This window comes from Pinus tabuliformis, chromosome 4_2 (genome assembly GCF_031772625.1).
Source record: "Pinus tabuliformis cultivar Carrire ecotype Pingquan chromosome 4_2, CPIR1, whole genome shotgun sequence".
In the NCBI taxonomy this organism is placed as follows: Eukaryota; Viridiplantae; Streptophyta; class Pinopsida; order Pinales; family Pinaceae; genus Pinus; species Pinus tabuliformis.
Genome location: NC_142304.1, coordinates 191136933 through 191153431, shown reverse-complemented (window position 1 = coordinate 191153431; position 16499 = coordinate 191136933). Strand labels below are relative to the sequence as shown.

General features: G+C 38.2%; 2 pseudogenes; both read left to right on the top strand.

The window, feature by feature from the left end:
• Positions 1-4974: 4974 nt before the first annotated feature.
• LOC149168787 (3-phosphoinositide-dependent protein kinase 2 pseudogene) lies at positions 4975-5589 on the top strand (annotated as a pseudogene).
• A 5526-nt stretch (positions 5590-11115) lies between these two features.
• Positions 11116-11730, top strand: LOC149168786 (3-phosphoinositide-dependent protein kinase 2 pseudogene; annotated as a pseudogene).
• Positions 11731-16499: the final 4769 nt, after the last annotated feature.

The following is a 16499-nucleotide window of genomic DNA, read 5'->3' as shown; positions in this document are numbered from 1 at the left end:
AAGGTCTCAAACTCAGGAAGGGAGATCATACATGGGTTTCATAACAACTCAAACAGTGACAGGTGTAGCTCTTGAAGAAAAAATAAAATATTTTGTTTATTTTCATAAAGTTTTCTCAAAGGCAATTTATGACCGAGCTACTAGCGTATTGGTGGGGTTACCAGAATCTTCGGTTGATACACCTGTTGGTCCTTGAAGTATCCAGATCATATAGCATATGGTGGTTATGCGTTGTTAATTGAAGGTTCAAAGGACTCGGAGTGTGGTCTTTAAATGATAAAGAGGAATGGAAGATAGGGGACCGTGGATATAGGGTGATTAAGTTTATCAATTAATAAGTTGTCTTACAGCTAGCATCCGAGACCAACTTGCTCGGTGAATGCTCCCTTAACATATCTCAGCCATAATGAAAATCATACAGCTGTCCAGCATCCAAGAAAGCATCAAGTCTGCGAGGAGAATGAAATTAGTATTTTAGTTGGATTAGGATTGTGTGTAATTTTAGTTCAGCATGTTTGTAATTAATGCAGTAGTTAAAAGCATGTAGGAGTAGTTAATAGCCACCTTCGAGGCTCCCCTCATGCTGGAGGAGGAAGCTCGAGGTGTTTTAGAGTTTGCTTGCCTATATAGGGATCAGAGGAGAATGTAAAAAGGGTTGGATTGTATATACAAAAACAGAGTTTTCTAGAGCTTATGAAAGGACTGTTATAGTAATGGCAAACAGGGTTTTTTTCTTCCCAAGATTCTCAATGCATCTTTTTGTTCAAATGTGATGATGGTTTAGTTTCTTAATGTTCTTTTTACAGCCTTGTTATGGCACAATCCCTCAGAATTCATATTATATGCTCTGACTTCCTGTGTGCTTGACAGGCTGTGGGTTTTGGTGAAGCATGTTTGAACATCACTCAGAATTCATTTTTAATGCTCTGACTTCCTGTATGTTCAGCAGGCTTTGATTTAGGTAAATTATGTTTGAACCTTTGATGATGCAAAGAGCCTTGGCTTCTATGAGATGACTGTGATTTGGTTTATTAACTGTGAGAGACTCCATAGCCCAATGAAGACTAATTTGATGTATGTCCAACCAGCTATATTTTTATAAATGTGTGAAGAGTTAGCCCTCTAGTGTTTGAAGGATTTTGTCAAGAGTCGTGAGAGAGCCCTCTCTGATTAGGAAGGCTAATTCCTAATCTAAAGTATGGTCTGAAACAGTTACATGAGACCTTGCTTGGTTGCAGTCCCTAGTACTGGTTTTGTGATAACATTTTGGTGCGTCTGCCGGGAGCTTAAGATTGAATTTCTGAAGGTAGCAGGAGTTCAAATGATTTTCAAGGCTGCAAAACTACCTTGGCGACTCCATTGTTGAAGAATTCAAAGTTATATATTCATGGTGATTCCACTGGAGTTATGAAAGACCCAGAAGCTGCTCTTCTTTGTTCAAGGTATGCATGCATAGATTTCTCAGGAATTCATGGTTTCCCAAATCGTATTCCCAAGGATGCATACTTTCTAAGGAATGGTCCAAAATTTAACGGAGAGAATCTGAGTTTAACTTTGGATCATATATCAGATTTTTGTGAATTTGCACAGCTTCTTAGAATTAAACATGAGGATGTTTGCATAAGGTTATTTTATGATTCATTCCAAGGGAAATGCAAACAGTGGGTTGAACGCTTGCCTGCCAAGTCCATTAAGTCATTGCCAGACTTTTGGCTTATGTTCTTGGAGGAATGGATAGATAGGTCAGAGGTGGAAGTAAACTCTCCTTCAGTTGAAGGTTTTAAACAGTGGAATGATGATCATAATAAAGAAGAAACAAATGAATCTTTTTCTTTGTCCCTGTCCTCATATCTGAAATCTTTTGACTGCAAGTCAGAGGATAAGATGAAATTTTTTGATGAATTTGCCAAAGACATTGAGAAAGAAATTGAAGGTTTAGAAGGACAAATTCAGGCATACAATTTTCATGATCATGATCATTATTCCCAGAAATTTTTTATGACTGAACGCAAGGAGACTATGCTGGTTCCCCTCTCTTTTACGATTGAGGAACTGAACACTGTGGTTGAAGATCAGTTTGCACAGCTGGAAAGTGTCGTGGAAGGACAAGCTGATCATGTGTTCTGGGATCCTGTAGCTGACTACATGGAAGAGTTTTACTCTCCAGTGTTTCAGTTTACCTATGAAGATCAGAGACAGTTTCAGTGGCAGCGGTCTTTACACTATTATATCAGTTCTGAAATCCGATACAGTCAGAGAAAATTTCAGTGGCAGCGGTCATTACATTGTCATATTGGCTCTGAACTCCGGGACAGGCAAAGAAATCAAGTATCAGATGAGACAAATGATTGGCTGCATTGGAAGTTTCATATTGATTGAGCTGAGGAAAGTTTGAATTGTTAGGGTAGGTAGGTAGGTAGATTGCAAATAAGCTCAAGGTTGGCTGAGCATTTATTTTTCAGTAGCAGTAGTTTCTTTCTCCTACAGTCATGCTTGTCAAGCAAGTTTTTGTTTGTCACAAATGGATAAGGCACTGGAGCTGCATGTTCTTAGTGTACCACAGGGGCACACTATCCCTAGTGGAGCCACTGTTATCACTGAAAATGCTGTTGTCAAAATTTTTTTTAGTCTAGCTTAAAGTCAGGGTGTTTTCGCAGCGCCTGAATTCTGTTTAGCAGTTTCGCAGTGCTACCTGTTTGAGTGGTTTCGTAGCGTGCTACGAAACTGGGGATTTGATTGAGTTTTCAGTGGAGGCCTGAATCATAGCATGTCTGTTGTACACTGACTGCAACTGCTGTGGATGAGGTTGATGTGCTTAAAGGTCTAAGGTTGACTAAAGAATATAACTCTGGTGTTGTTGCATATGATACTCTGATCTATGGATTTTGCAAAATGGCCAGAGCAATCTGAAGAGCTATTAGGGTTGGTTGTCGATTCTCGCAAGGCATTTGATGGTGTAGTTCCTCACGGTGGCCAAAGAGCATCGCACAGTAACATTCCTTCATACCAGCTACATAAACAACATAGGAATCAAGTTGTTGTTTCAAATCTTGGGAATTGAGAAATATGGAGATGAATGTCGGTGATTTCTCCTCCATAATCATAGTTGGAGTATGCGTAATGGAAAAGAAGGTTCCTTCTGCTGCCAAGAAGTACATCCTGGATCGGCTGAGGGAATTTGGTGAATTTGAGATCATAATATTTGGAGACATCATCATTCTTGAAGAAGCAACGATGAAGTGGTCAATTTGTGATTGTTTTTATTAAACCAGCTATCCTTTTGAGAAAGTTGAAGCTTATGCTACTCTGTGAAAGCCTTTCCTTCTGAATGAGCTTAGATCTTAACATCCTCTCCATGATAATCGAAAGGTATATGAGCGCCTTCAAAATTTTGGCATTCCCACTCCAAGTATGCACTTGTAAACGGGGATTACCTCTATCAAGAGTTGGACTATTTTGTGGAGCAAGGGATTTTGTTCAAGTCCATGAAAAGTGAATTATGAAGCCTTTTATGAAAAAACAGTTCATGGATATGATCACAGTGTTATGATTTACTACCCAAGTTCTGCTGGTGGAGGAATGAAAAAGCTACTTTAAAGGGTTAGAAATCATTCCTGTGAGTTTTGTCAAGATTTTAGAAATGTACGATGGAAGGGTCAGCCTATTGATTCCAGTTAAAGGGAATGATAAGGAGCGCATTTCCTGGAGTTGATGTGGAACTTTAAAATTATCCCTCCACCATTATCGAAGTGTGGGCTCAGCAAGTTTGTGCCAGTGTTACAGATAGGCAGCATTGTGTTATTGCTGGCAGAAGAAAAAAGGGACACCGAGAATTCTGTTTGGAATCGGTGTAAGAGATTTGTTTCTTCCCAGCCATTGAGTAACATATATTAAAGTTCATCTATGCATTCTATGAAACATGAACTTTTCAGCCAGAAAACGAGATATTAGAGGCCGAACTCTTCTGGTGTTGATTTTATAATTATTGTGCATTGGTAACGTGGTATGAGGCCAGAACTTTTCTCAACAACCATAGCCCCTGTATTTGTCATCACAATGGTCCGAATGGTAGCAATGTAGAAGAAGAGTTTAGTAAATGAATTCTTGAAGGACGAATGGTATCGTTTGAGAATTTGCGAGCCAAGCTTTTGCTAGAAAAGGGATTTATCTGTGATTTAAGTCACACCCTGCTACCTTAAAAAATCAAGCAAATCCTCTTTCATGGCTTATGCGAAATGCATTGCAGCCGTTTCTTCAAGGCACACGGGCTTTTAAAATAACTGATATAAATGAAAATGGCGTAAATGTTATTAAGCACGTTGTTGCATTATTAATGAATATATTGAAGGCATGAAAGTGCTCTTATGAAATGCAGCGATTAATGCCAAGTGTCAAGTGGCTTTTATGAGGGTTTGATTGCCACAAGGTCGCCACTATTATTGACACCCGGATTGAGATGTGGCGCTTCAGATGGCCATATACATTAGCAAAATCACCAGAATCACAACGACAGCTGGAAAGGGAGATTATAAAGTAGATTTTAATAGATGATGGAGTGAAAGGAGACATTCAAGGGCTAGTATTTATGCGTGATTCGAAAACAACGGGGGATATGAAGATTTCTGTTTCCATTATCATGTTTCGGTTTCTGTTATTGTGTTTTTGGGTTGCCTGAGGCGCGCAGAGAGCATCAATGTCAGATTTGCATAATAGTGCCCGGAAGGAGAAGGTTCAGAGTGTATCTCAGAGTTCAAATTACAACAGCAAGGGTTTCAATTGTAGATTGAATTGCGCGGAAGATGTGAATTTAAAAGTATCCTGAACATGTTGGCGGTACTGAGGAGGTTCCAGAATGTATTATATGTTGATATTTTTACATCTTTCTGTGGTTGTGTGCAGTTAACACCAGGTGCTTTTGTCTGTCTACAACATACAAGAATGACTTTGTGAAATGCAACCCAGTACTGTCATGGAATGTTGCTTTCTATCCTGGGATGGGATTCAAATCGTGCTGTTAAGAAATCTCGTTTTTCAGAGGATGAAGCACGTTTCTATATTGCAGAGATTGTGGATGTCCTTGAATACCTTCACAAAGTAGGACTGATACACCGAGATGCAAAGAGAATATACTTCTTCAAATCAATGGAAAACAACTCAATTTCAATTATTCCGACTACTTCAAACGAGAAGACCTGCACATTTGTTGGTACAGCTGCTTGCGTTCCACCAGAGGTCCTTAAGCATGCACCTCCAACAATTGGAAACGATCTATGGGCACTGGGTTGCGCGTTGTATCAGATGCTGTCTGACATATTACCTTTTAAAGATGGCAGTGAGTGGCTCACATTCCAAAGGATCATGGATAGAAATTTCAAATTTCCTGAATATTTTTCTTCTGAAGCATGGCACCTTATTGATTGTTTGCTGGATATGGACCCATCTAAAAGATTGGCTTCTGGCCCTGAAGGGTATGCTTCTCTCTAGAGTCATCCTTTCTTCAAGGGAGTTGACTGGGATAATGTTAGGAGTATGCTGGCTCCAAAGTTAGCCCCACCATTAACTGTGACTCTAAATGGGAGAAATTTCTAGATCCAGGGGAGTTCATTGTGATGGTTTCATTAGTTAAGAAAATTCGGAAACTTTACAACAAAAAGATGCAGCTGATTCTGACAGACAAGCCGAAGTTGATATAGGTAGACCCAGTCAAATTGGTACAGCAGGGTGAGATAGTTTGGTTTGATAATCCTAAGGAGCTTAATGTCCAAGTGTTGAATTCTTCCAACTTTAAGATCTGTACTTTGAAAAAGACCAACCCATTTGAAGATTTGAAGGCAGCAAGGAATACTACAGTGACTTTATATTCCAGTTGGGATTTATGAAGCTTTTTATTGGTTTGATGCTAATCAAGTTGGCTGTGATATGTAATGACAGAAGCAAGCTTCATCTTCTTAAAACTATTTAGGTTCTTAATAGCTGTACAAATGTCTGAAGAGATCATGAATCTAAGCAGAAAACGCTTCAAAGATACATAGGTTTTGTTTTGACATCTACAGCAGTTTCGTAGCGCGCTACGAAACTGCTGTAGAATGCTGTTTTGTGGAAAAACAATGAATTTTGATGATGAGGTCAGTTAATGGTAAAAGAAGGTCTCAAACTCAGGCAGGGAGATCATACATGGGTTTCATAACAACTCAAACAGTGACAGGTGTAGCTCTTGAAGAAAAAATAAAATATTTTGTTTATTTTCATAAAGTTTTCTCAAAGGCAATTTATGACCGAGCTACTAGCGTATTGGTGGGGTTACCAGAATCTTCGGTTGATACACCTGTTGGTCCTTGAAGTATCCAGATCATATAGCATATGGTGGTTATGCGTTGTTAATTGAAGGTTCAAAGGACTCGGAGTGTGGTCTTTAAATGATAAAGAGGAATGGAAGACAGGGGACCGTGGATATAGGGTGATTAATTTTATCAATTAATAAGTTGTCTTACAGCTAGCATCCGAGACCAGCTTGCTCGGTGAATGCTCCCTTAACATATCTCAGCCATAATGAAAATCATACAGCTGTCCAGCATCCAAGAAAGCATCAAGTCTGCGAGGAGAATGAAATTAGTATTTTAGTTGGATTAGGATTGTGTGTAATTTTAGTTCAGCATGTTTGTAATTAATGCAGTAGTTAAAAGCATGTAGGAGTAGTTAATAGCCACCTTCGAGGCTCCCCTCATGCTGGAGGAGGAAGCTCGAGGTGTTTTAGAGTTTGCTTGCCTATATAGGGATCAGAGGAGAATGTAAAAAGGGTTGGATTGTATATACAAAAACAGAGTTTTCTAGAGCTTATGAAAGGACTGTTATAGTAATGGCAAACAGGGTTTTTTTCTTCCCAAGATTCTCAATGCATCTTTTTGTTCAAATGTGATGATGGTTTAGTTTCTTAATGTTCTTTTTACAGCCTTGATATGGCACAATCCCTCAGAATTCATATTATATGCTCTGACTTCCTGTGTGCTTGACAGGTTGTGGGTTTTGGTGAAGCATGTTTGAACATCACTCAGAATTCATTTTTAATGCTCTGACTTCCTGTATGTTCAGCAGGCTTTGATTTAGGTAAATTATGTTTGAACCTTTGATGATGCAAAGAGCCTTGGCTTCTATGAGATGACTGTGATTTGGTTTATTAACTGTGAGAGACTCCATAGCCCAATGAAGACTAATTTGATGTATGTCCAACCAGCTATATTTTTATAAATGTGTGAAGAGTTAGCCCTCTAGTGTTTGAAGGATTTTGTCAAGAGTCGTGAGAGAGCCCTCTCTGATTAGGAAGGCTAATTCCTAATCTAAAGTATGGTCTGAAACAGTTACATGAGACCTTGCTTGGTTGCAGTCCCTAGTACTGGTTTTGTGATAACATTTTGGTGCGTCTGCCGGGAGCTTAAGATTGAATTTCTGAAGGTAGCAGGAGTTCAAATGATTTTCAAGGCTGCAAAACTACCTTGGCGACTCCATTGTTGAAGAATTCAAAGTTATATATTCATGGTGATTCCACTGGAGTTATGAAAGACCCAGAAGCTGCTCTTCTTTGTTCAAGGTATGCATGCATAGATTTCTCAGGAATTCATGGTTTCCCAAATCGTATTCCCAAGGATGCATACTTTCTAAGGAATGGTCCAAAATTTAACGGAGAGAATCTGAGTTTAACTTTGGATCATATATCAGATTTTTGTGAATTTGCACAGCTTCTTAGAATTAAACATGAGGATGTTTGCATAAGGTTATTTTATGATTCATTCCAAGGGAAATGCAAACAGTGGGTTGAACGCTTGCCTGCCAAGTCCATTAAGTCATTGCCAGACTTTTGGCTTATGTTCTTGGAGGAATGGATAGATAGGTCAGAGGTGGAAGTAAACTCTCCTTCAGTTGAAGGTTTTAAACAGTGGAATGATGATCATAATAAAGAAGAAACAAATGAATCTTTTTCTTTGTCCCTGTCCTCATATCTGAAATCTTTTGACTGCAAGTCAGAGGATAAGATGAAATTTTTTGATGAATTTGCCAAAGACATTGAGAAAGAAATTGAAGGTTTAGAAGGACAAATTCAGGCATACAATTTTCATGATCATGATCATTATTCCCAGAAATTTTTTATGACTGAACGCAAGGAGACTATGCTGGTTCCCCTCTCTTTTACGATTGAGGAACTGAACACTGTGGTTGAAGATCAGTTTGCACAGCTGGAAAGTGTCGTGGAAGGACAAGTTGATCATGTGTTCTGGGATCCTGTAGCTGATTATATGGAAGAGTTTTGCTCTCCAGTGTTTCAGTTTACCTATGAAGATCAGAGGCAGTTTCAGTGGCAGCGGTCTTTACACTATTATATCAGTTCTGAAATCCGATACAGTCAGAGAAAATTTCAGTGGCAGCGGTCATTACATTGTCATATTGGTTCTGAACTCTGGGACAGGCAAAGAAATCAAGTATCAGATGAGACAAATGATTGGCTGCATTGGAAGTTTCATATTGATTGAGCTGAGGAAAGTTTGAATTGTTAGGGTAGGTAGGTAGGTAGATTGCAAATAAGCTCAAGGTTGGCTGAGCATTTATTTTTCAGTAGCAGTAGTTTCTTTCTCCTACAGTCATGCTTGTCAAGCAAGTTTTTGTTTGTCACAAATGGATAAGGCACTGGAGCTGCATGTTCTTAGTGTACCACAGGGGCACACTATCCCTAGTGGAGCCACTGTTATCACTGAAAATGCTGTTGTCAAAAATTTTTAGTCTAGCTTAAAGTCAGGGTGTTTTCGCAGCGCCTGAATTCTGTTTAGCAGTTTCGCAGCGCTACCTGTTTGAGTGGTTTCGTAGCGTGCTACGAAACTGGGGATTTGATTGAGTTTTCAGTGGAGGCCTGAATCATAGCATGTCTGTTGTACACTGACTGCAACTGCTGTGGATGAGGTTGATGTGCTTAAAGGTCTAAGGTTGACTAAAGAATATAACTCTGGTGTTGTTGCATATGATACTCTGATCTATGGATTTTGCAAAATGGCCAGAGCAATCTGAAGAGCTATTAGGGTTGGTTGTCGATTCTCGCAAGGCATTTGATGGTGTAGTTCCTCACGGTGGCCAAAGAGCATCGCACAGTAACATTCCTTCATACCAGCTACATAAACAACATAGGAATCAAGTTGTTGTTTCAAATCTTGGGAATTGAGAAATATGGAGATGAATGTCGGTGATTTCTCCTCCATAATCATAGTTGGAGTATGCGTAATGGAAAAGAAGGTTCCTTCTGCTGCCAAGAAGTACATCCTGGATCGGCTGAGGGAATTTGGTGAATTTGAGATCATAATATTTGGAGACATCATCATTCTTGAAGAAGCAACGATGAAGTGGTCAATTTGTGATTGTTTTTATTAAACCAGCTATCCTTTTGAGAAAGTTGAAGCTTATGCTACTCTGTGAAAGCCTTTCCTTCTGAATGAGCTTAGATCTTAACATCCTCTCCATGATAATCGAAAGGTATATGAGCGCCTTCAAAATTTTGGCATTCCCACTCCAAGTATGCACTTGTAAACGGGGATTACCTCTATCAAGAGTTGGACTATTTTGTGGAGCAAGGGATTTTGTTCAAGTCCATGAAAAGTGAATTATGAAGCCTTTTATGAAAAAACAGTTCATGGATATGATCACAGTGTTATGATTTACTACCCAAGTTCTGCTGGTGGAGGAATGAAAAAGCTACTTTAAAGGGTTAGAAATCATTCATGTGAGTTTTGTCAAGATTTTAGAAATGTACGATGGAAGGGTCAGCCTATTGATTCCAGTTAAAGGGAATGATAAGGAGCGCATTTCCTGGAGTTGATGTGGAACTTTAAAATTATCCCTCCACCATTATCGAAGTGTGGGCTCAGCAAGTTTGTGCCAGTGTTACAGATAGGCAGCATTGTGTTATTGCTGGCAGAAGAAAAAAGGGACACCGAGAATTCTGTTTGGAATCGATGTAAGAGATTTGTTTCTTCCCAGCCATTGAGTAACATATATTAAAGTTCATCTATGCATTCTATGAAACATGAACTTTTCAGCCAGAAAACGAGATATTAGAGGCCGAACTCTTCTGGTGTTGATTTTATAATTATTGTGCATTGGTAACGTGGTATGAGGCCAGAACTTTTCTCAACAACCATAGCCCCTGTATTTGTCATCACAATGGTCCGAATGGTAGCAATGTAGAAGAAGAGTTTAGTAAATGAATTCTTGAAGGACGAATGGTATCGTTTGAGAATTTGCGAGCCAAGCTTTTGCTAGAAAAGGGATTTATCTGTGATTTAAGTCACACCCTGCTACCTTAAAAAATCAAGCAAATCCTCTTTCATGGCTTATGCGAAATGCATTGCAGCCGTTTCTTCAAGGCACACGGGCTTTTAAAATAACTGATATAAATGAAAATGGCGTAAATGTTATTAAGCACGTTGTTGCATTATTAATGAATATATTGAAGGCATGAAAGTGCTCTTATGAAATGCAGCGATTAATGCCAAGTGTCAAGTGGCTTTTATGAGGGTTTGATTGCCACAAGGTCGCCACTATTATTGACACCCGGATTGAGATGTGGCGCTTCAGATGGCCATATACATTAGCAAAATCACCAGAATCACAACGACAGCTGGAAAGGGAGATTATAAAGTAGATTTTAATAGCTGATGGAGTGAAAGGAGACATTCAAGGGCTAGTATTTATGCGTGATTCGAAAACAACGGGGGATATGAAGATTTCTGTTTCCATTATCATGTTTCGGTTTCTGTTATTGTGTTTTTGGGTTGCCTGAGGCGCGCAGAGAGCATCAATGTCAGATTTGCATAATAGTGCCCGGAAGGAGAAGGTTCAGAGTGTATCTCAGAGTTCAAATTACAACAGCAAGGGTTTCAATTGTAGATTGAATTGCGCAGAAGATGTGAATTTAAAAGTATCCTGAACATGTTGGCGGTACTGAGGAGGTTCCAGAATGTATTATATGTTGATATTTTTACATCTTTCTGTGGTTGTGTGCAGTTAACACCAGGTGCTTTTGTCTGTCTACAACATACAAGAATGACTTTGTGAAATGCAACCCAGTACTGTCATGGAATGTTGCTTTCTATCCTGGGATGGGATTCAAATCGTGCTGTTAAGAAATCTCGTTTTTCAGAGGATGAAGCACGTTTCTATATTGCAGAGATTGTGGATGTCCTTGAATACCTTCACAAAGTAGGACTGATACACCGAGATGCAAAGAGAATATACTTCTTCAAATCAATGGAAAACACCTCAATTTCAATTATTCCGACTACTTCAAACGAGAAGACCTGCACATTTGTTGGTACAGCTGCCTGCGTTCCACCAGAGGTCCTTAAGCATGCACCTCCAACAATTGGAAACGATCTATGGGCACTGGGTTGCGCGTTGTATCAGATGTTGTCTGACATATTACCTTTTAAAGATGGCAGTGAGTGGCTCACATTCCAAAGGATCATGGATAGAAATTTCAAATTTCCTGAATATTTTTCTTCTGAAGCATGGCACCTTATTGATTGTTTGCTGGATATGGACCCATCTAAAAGATTGGCTTCTGGCCCTGAAGGGTATGCTTCTCTCTAGAGTCATCCTTTCTTCAAGGGAGTTGACTGGGATAATGTTAGGAGTATGCTGGCTCCAAAGTTAGCCCCACCATTAACTGTGACTCTAAATGGGAGAAATTTCTAGATCCAGGGGAGTTCATTGTGATGGTTTCATTAGTTAAGAAAATTCGGAAACTTTACAACAAAAAGATGCAGCTGATTCTGACAGACAAGCCGAAGTTGATATAGGTAGACCCAGTCAAATTGGTACAGCAGGGTGAGATAGTTTGGTTTGATAATCCTAAGGAGCTTAATGTCCAAGTGTTGAATTCTTCCAACTTTAAGATCTGTACTTTGAAAAAGACCAACCCATTTGAAGATTTGAAGGCAGCAAGGAATACTACAGTGACTTTATATTCCAGTTGGGATTTATGATGTTTTTTATTGGTTTGATGCTAATCAAGTTGGCTGTGATATGTAATGACAGAAGCAAGCTTCATCTTCTTAAAACTATTTAGGTTCTTAATAGCTGTACAAATGTCTGAAGAGATCATGAATCTAAGCAGAAAAAGCTTCAAAGATACATAGGTTCTGTTTTGACATCTACAGCAGTTTCGTAGCGCGCTACGAAACTGCTGTAGAATGCTGTTTTGTGGAAAAACAATGAATTTTTATGATGAGGTCAGTTAATGGTAAAAGAAGGTCTCAAACTCAGGCAGGGAGATCATACATGGGTTTCATAACAACTCAAACAGTGACAGGTGTAGCTCTTGAAGAAAAAATAAAATATTTTGTTTATTTTCATAAAGTTTTCTCAAAGGCAATTTATGACCGAGCTACTAGCGTATTGGTGGGGTTACCAGAATCTTCGGTTGATACACCTGTTGGTCCTTGAAGTATCCAGATCATATAGCATATGGTGGTTATGCGTTGTTAATTGAAGGTTCAAAGAACTCGGAGTGTGGTCTTTAAATGATAAAGAGGAATGGAAGACAGGGGACCGTGGATATAGGGTGATTAATTTTATCAATTAATAAGTTGTCTTACAGCTAGCATCCGAGACCAGCTTGCTCGGTGAATGCTCCCTTAACATATCTCAGCCATAATGAAAATCATACAGCTGTCCAGCATCCAAGAAAGCATCAAGTCTGCGAGGAGAATGAAATTAGTATTTTTGTTGGATTAGGATTGTGTGTAATTTTAGTTCAGCATGTTTGTAATTAATGCAGTAGTTAAAAGCATGTAGGAGTAGTTAATAGCCACCTTCGAGGCTCCCCTCATGCTGGAGGAGGAAGCTCGAGGTGTTTTAGAGTTTGCTTGCCTATATAGGGATTAGAGGAGAATGTAAAAAGGGTTGGATTGTATATACAAAAACAGAGTTTTCTAGAGCTTATGAAAGGACTGTTATAGTAATGGCAAACAGGGTTTTTTTCTTCCCAAGATTCTCAATGCATCTTTTTGTTCAAATGTGATGATGGTTTAGTTTCTTAATGTTCTTTTTACAGCCTTGTTATGGCACAATCCCTCAGAATTCATATTATATGCTCTGACTTCCTGTGTGCTTGACAGGCTGTGGGTTTTGGTGAAGCATGTTTGAACATCACTCAGAATTCATTTTTAATGCTCTGACTTCCTGTATGTTCAGCAGGCTTTGATTTAGGTAAATTATGTTTGAACCTTTGATGATGCAAAGAGCCTTGGCTTCTATGAGATGACTGTGATTTGGTTTATTAACTGTGAGAGACTCCATAGCCCAATGAAGACTAATTTGATGTATGTCCAACCAGCTATATTTTTATAAATGTGTGAAGAGTTAGCCCTCTAGTGTTTGAAGGATTTTGTCAAGAGTCGTGAGAGAGCCCTCTCTGATTAGGAAGGCTAATTCCTAATCTAAAGTATGGTCTGAAACAGTTACATGAGACCTTGCTTGGTTGCAGTCCCTAGTACTGGTTTTGTGATAACAGGGTAAAAGGGTATTTTGAAGCTTTTTTGTTGAAATTTTGAAGTGGAAACATTATCCTAACAAAAGTTTCGAAGTGTTTCCAATTTTTTCGCCATTACATGTATTACCAGAATTTCTAGTAGCACCTGTCACAATAGAAATATACAACTGTTAGCAAGAAACCTCCAGGCCAGTTTTGGAAGAAAACAACTCATAACGATAGGGATAAGAAAGATGATGGACATGAGATAGTTATGAGGTTTTTGAAGTTTATGTTTAATGAAGACATATGGTCATTCAATAGGCAAGACCATAAAGAGAAAATTTAGCAACAAAAGGGGCAACCAGTTAGTTTTCCAGCAGCAAAGTGTCATTCTTCCCTTTCTTCTCATCTACACCTGTACATTCTATTGTAATTCGATGGGAGATGATCTTAATGTCTAAAAGACACTCATGTAACAAGAATATAGTGGAACCACCAATTTAGGATAGTTGGAGTTGGTGCCTCTCTACCTATATATACCTTTTGTAAATATCATTTCAAGGTTGGATTTTGGTTCACGTGAAGACTCAAGTTTATAAAATCAATTTTTCTACACTTCATGTTGGAGGATTTTGTGATTCAAGTCATATCTAATGTGTTGTTTGTCTATCCCCTATTTTCAATTTTCTGAATTATAAATTTGCAGTAGTTAGTGTAGTATGAGTGAGAATCATTAAGAGGATCTAATGATGACTTATCTACTATCCGGTTGTCTGTAAATTATAATATATGTTCAAGTAGAACTTGCTAGTGAAGGTTTCACAAAGGATTTGTGAGATATTTTATACAAGTTTTTACTTCCTAATTGTTGTCTTCCTTGTCAAGCCTATTTTAATATTTTAAATGATAAATGACAGCAGCAAGTATAGTATGAGTGAGAATCATTAAGAGGATCTAATGATGCCTTATCTACTATTTGGTTTGTTGTAAATCATAATATTAGTTTAAGTAGAAATTGTTAGTGAAGGTTTCACAAAGGATTTGTGAAAAAATTTATACATTTTCCTACTTTTTAACTATTATTCTCCTTGTCAAAAAATAGAGCTTGTTACTAGGTTTTATGTAGTTGAAGTGATTGTCTTAAGATACTCAGTTTCTTAGGATAATTATTAGCTACCTATTCTCTTTCCCTTGCTCCCCTATACTACTCAATTAACCATACAATTTATGCTTGACACAACTTGCCAAATGCATGAAAGTTAAAGAGGAACACAGTCATTTCAAAACTCCTTCAGAAAGCCATACCACCACTAAAAAAACCCTTTTAAATTTTGAAATGAAATCATGATGTGTAAGGCTTACTCCTTTTACAGTCTAGGAGTAACTCCTTGCGCTAACATCTTTGGTGTCATTGCCAGGGAGGAAAATTGAAGTTTATCCCTGGGTAAATGACAAAGTTATAAGTCTAGTTCTGAGGTGTACAATTCCAACCATCTTTTTAGACTACTTTACACCTAGCGACTCCATTGTACAAGTTCTGGCTCCAAGTAAGGCTAGAACCAGGGCAAACCCACATTCTCCTTTGAAAAACCAAGTCCCTGATCTTGAGAAGCTAATCAAGAAAAAGAGTAAGCGAAAGCTTGTTTCTTCTATTTTTGGTTTTACAAAAGCTATTCCTAAAAACGTTAAACAAATTATGTCTCTTGATTTTACAAAAAAAATTGTACCTCTCTCATTTTCTAGTCAACAAACAACCTCTACATCGAGTGTTGGTGCTTCCTCATCTACTGTTCAAAATCCTCAAATTGTTATTCCACAAATCCCAGTAACTCCAATTGTTATTCCACAATCCCAGTAACTCCAACCATGGTAGGTCCTAATCCACCCCCTAACCGAATGGATGAAATTGTTGCTGCTAGGTATGCTCCTTTAGTTCTACCTCAACCTATGAATGCATTACCTGTAGGAATTATCTCAAGTATATGCCTAAATTTAATGGTGAAGGGGAGGTAACAGTTGAAGAACATCTTGCTGATTTTTATGCTTATGCTGATAATCTGAACATTGAGCATGAAGATGTTTGGATGACAATTTTTGTTCAAAGTCTTGAGGGTGATGTAAGGAAATGGTTCAGATCTTTGACAACTAGTAGCATCACTGCAATTGAAGTCCTAGATGATACATTTTTAGGAAAATGGGGTGAAAAGAAATATGTTTTGTATTATATCACAGATTTTGGTGCAATCAAAAGAAATGAAGGAGAATTAGTTTCTGATTTTTATAAGATATTCAATAAAATGTATAGCAAGATACCTACTGAAATCAAACCTATTGAGGCCTCTGCTAAAATCACTTATGCTGGTGCTTTTCATCTTGAATTTTGTTTATTATTCAGAGAAATAATATCTGATATGCTATCACAAATGCGGGACAATGCACTGGAGGTAGAATCAAATATATTAGCAGCTAATAGACTCAGAGTAGGGATTGACAGGGGAAAAGGAAAGAAAAAAGCTGAAGTTTCTACTTCAGGAACTTTTGACATAGATCCTAAGCTAGATGAGCTTACCAAGATGGTCAAATCATTGACTACTAATATGTCTAAGTTGAATATGGAAGCAAGACCATCTACTACCAAAAATGTTTCATTTGACTTTCCAAATAGACAGTAGTTTAGAAGAACTAATGCTCCTCAAATTCTACAGAGAGAAAGAAGAGTTGCTAATGATCAAAAGGTGCAGCCTCCTTTGTAGAATTTTATATTTGAAGATGAAGAAGAAGCTGAAGGGTTGGAAAGAGGTGCTGATATAAATTGTGTTAGAGACAAAGAAGGGATTATTTATCTTACACAAGCATAGTATGAAGACTTCATGTCATATACTCAAAATAATGAAGTGAGTCCTAATCATTCCATGATTGAATCTGATCATCAAAGCAGATACAATCTCAAATCAAAGAAAAATGATGATACTCCTAAGCATGCTCCATA